Below are 3,658 nucleotides of genomic sequence, written 5' to 3'. Positions count from 1 at the left end.
AGATCTGAAAATAAAAGATGGCAAAATATTAGATCGGGAACTAATATGATGGAAAATAGTAGATCGGAAACTAATATGATGGAAAATAGACCCGGGGCCCATAGATTTCACTAGAGGCTTCTCTCATGAAGGCAAATAATACGGTGGGTGAACAAATTACTGTTAAGCAATTGATAGAAAAGCGCAAAGTTATGACGATATCCAAGGCAATGATTATGCAATATAGGCATCACGCCCGTGTCAAATAGACCGACTCCTGCCTGCATCTACTACTATTACTCCACACATCGACCGGCTCCTGCCTGCATCTAGAGTATTAAGTTCATAAAGAACAGAGTAACGCATTAAGTAAGATGACATGATGTAGCGGAATTAACTCAAGCAATATGATGAAAACCCCATCTTTTATCCTCGATGGCGACAATGCAATACGTGCCTCGCTACTCCTACTGTCATTGGGTGAGGACACCGCAAGATTGAACCCAAAGCTAAGCACCTCTCCCATTGCAAGAAAAACCAATCTAGTTGGAGCAAACCAAACCGATAATTCGAAGAGAAATACAAAGATGCCAAATCATGCATATAAGAATTCAGAGAAGATTCAAATAATATTCATAGATAAGGTGATCATAAATCCACAATTCATCGGATGTTGACAAACACACCGTAAAAGAAGATTACATCGAATAGATCTCCAAGAACATCGAGGAGAACATGGTATTGATAATTGAAGAGAGAGAAGAAGCCATATAGCTACTAGCTATGGACCCGTAGGTCTGCGGTGGACTACTCATGCTTCATCAGAAGGGCAATAGAGTTGATGTAGATGCCCTCCATGATTGAATCCCCCTCCGGCAGGATGCCGGAAAAGGCCCCAAGATGGGATCTCATGGGAACAGAAGGTTGCGGCGGTGGAAAAGTGTTTTTGTCGATGCTTCTGGTGGTCTGGGAATATATGTGAATATATGATACGTCTCCAATGTATCTATAATTTTTTATTGTTCCATGCTATTATATTATCTGTTTTGGATGTTTTATATGCATTATTATGCTATTTTATATTATTTTTGGGACTAACCTATTAATCTAGAGCCCAGTGCCAGTTCCTGGCTTTTTCCCTGTTTTAGAGTTTCGCAGAAAAGAAATACCAAACGAAGTCCAAATGGAATAAAACTTTTGCGATGATCTTTCTTGGACCAGAAGCAGACCAGGAGACTTGGAGATGAAGCCAGAGGAGCCACGAGGCGGCCACAAGGGTGGAGGGAGCGCCCCCTATCTTGTGGGCCCCTCGTGGGTCTCCTGACCTAATTCTTTTGCCTATATATACTCTTATATGCCCAAACCATCAGGGGCATCCACGAAAACACTTTTCCACCGCCACAACCTTCTGTACCCGTGAGATCCCATCTAAGGGCCTTTTTCGGTGTCCTACCGGAGGGGGATTCGATCATGGAGGGCTTCTACATCAACACCATTGCCCTTCCGTTGAAGCGTGAGTAGTTTACCTCAGACCTACAGGTCCATAGCTAGTAACTAGATGGCTTCTTCTCTCTCTTTGATTCTCAATACCATGTTCTCCTCGATGTTCTTGGAGATCTATTTGTTGTAATACCTTTTTGCGGTGTGTTTGTCGAGATCCAATAAATTATGGATTTATGGTCAGCTTATCTATGAATATTATTTGAATCTTCTCTGAATTCTTATATGTATGATTTGATGTCTTTGCAAGTCTCTTCGAATTATTGGTTTGGTTTGGACAACTAGATTGGTTCTTCTTGCAATGGGAGAAGTGCTTAGCTTTGGGTTCAATCTTGCGGTGTCCTTTTCCAGTGACAGTAGGAGCAGCAAGGCACGTATTGTATTGTTGCCATCTAGGATAAAAATATGGGGTTTTCATCATATTGCTTGAGTTAATTCCTCTACATCATGTCATCTTACTTAATGCGTTACTCCGTTCTTTATGAACTTAATACTCTAGATGCATGATGGATAGCGGCCGATGTGTGGATAAATAATAGTAGATGCAGAATCGTTTTGGTCTACTTGACACGTACGTGATGTCTATATTCATGATCATTGCCTTAGATATCGTCATAACTTTGCGCTTTTCTATCAATTGCTCGACAGTAATTTGTTCACCCATCGTATTATTTTCTATCTTGAGAGAAGCCTCTAGTGAAACCTATGGCCCCCAGGTCTCTTTTCCATCATACAAGTTTCCGATCTACAATTTTAGTTTCCAATCCACTATTCTTGCAATCTTTTACTTTCCGATCTATAAACCAAAAATACCAAAAATATTTACTTTATCGTTTATCTATCTTTATCAGATCTTGTCGGATTCCGGGCTCCGCAGACCCAAGAAAGGTTCAAACTCAGGGGTGTGTGTGCGAAGAACTCAATCTCTCAAGCCTCTCGATCCGCTGCTCTCACGACCTAGCTCGATGAACACGACAGAGAAAGACACAACAGTTTACCTAGGTTCGGGCCACCTTGTGGTGTAATACCCTACTCCTGCTTTGTGGTGGATTAGCCTCGCGAGGGGCTGAGGATGGACTAGTACAAGTGGAAGAACAACCTTAGGAGGCGTGTTCTTGTGATGAGCTTGGTGGTTCGATGAGCTGATCACCTGGAGTCGATCGACCTCTCTCTATGATGGTGGCTAGGCTCTATTTATAGTGGCCCTGGTCCTCTTCCTCCAAAACTTAGGCGGGAAGGGGTCCCACAACGGCCAAATCTGAAGGGGAACAAGAAGTACATCTAATCCTAACGAAAGGTGGTCTTCGCCTGCAAAGTCTCTGAGCGTGACGTCGTGGTGGGCTCGGCGGTGACATCCATCCTGCCATTCTGGCGGTCTTGGTCTCGTTGCACGCAAATGGCAACCTTTGGCCGATTCCTTGGGACCCCACACCTGTGCTTGCCTCCTTTGCACCAAAGAGGAAACCAGCTGCTCTGCGCCTACTGGCTCGAGCCTGGCCTTGGTCGTCATGGCTGATGTCATTCCAGCTGCGTGAGGCTTGTCCTTGCATAGAAATCTCCACTCCGCTCAGGAGGCCGCCTAAGGAGGCTGCTCCATCAGGAGGTCTTGATGTTTCCCACCTCGCGAGGGTCTTGTCTTGCCGTAGTTGAAGCTGGGCCGTACCAGGCCATCGATGAAGCCATGTCGTGGGCCACAGGCAGGCATGTCTGGGTACCCTGGTTCCCAGAACGCGGACAGAAGCCCCCGCGCCCAAGGCGCGCTCGCACTTGGCTTCAAGGCGAAGCCAAAGGGCAAGTGTGGAACGCCGTGAGCCCCAATCACCTGCGGGCCGTGACGACGCATGGCGCTTGATAAGACGTGGGTACCTCCGCTTCCCCACGCTGCCTCGGCAACCGTCGGATTTGACAACTGTCTGCTGCGAGCACAACCTCGCCATCATTGTCCGCCGCCCTCTCCCTCTGCTTTCTCCTCCCTTGTGAGCTTGCACGCCCTTCTCCAGCTGCCGCACCTTGCTCGCCTTCCTCCGCCGCCATGGCTCCAAAGTTGAAGAAGAGGAACAGAGCTCGTGCGCCCGTAGATCCCTTGGATTGCAAGTTCTACCATAGAGGCCAACGATAGACAATAACTCCCCCCCGAACACAGCTTACAACTTTCATCGTACTGTGCTCTCCAAAGAGC

The sequence above is a fragment of the Triticum aestivum genome, chromosome 2B (genome assembly GCF_018294505.1).
Source record: "Triticum aestivum cultivar Chinese Spring chromosome 2B, IWGSC CS RefSeq v2.1, whole genome shotgun sequence".
NCBI lineage: Eukaryota > Viridiplantae > Streptophyta > Magnoliopsida > Poales > Poaceae > Triticum > Triticum aestivum.
The sequence above is the reverse complement of the archived record's forward strand: the minus strand, read 5'-3'. Positions refer to the sequence as shown.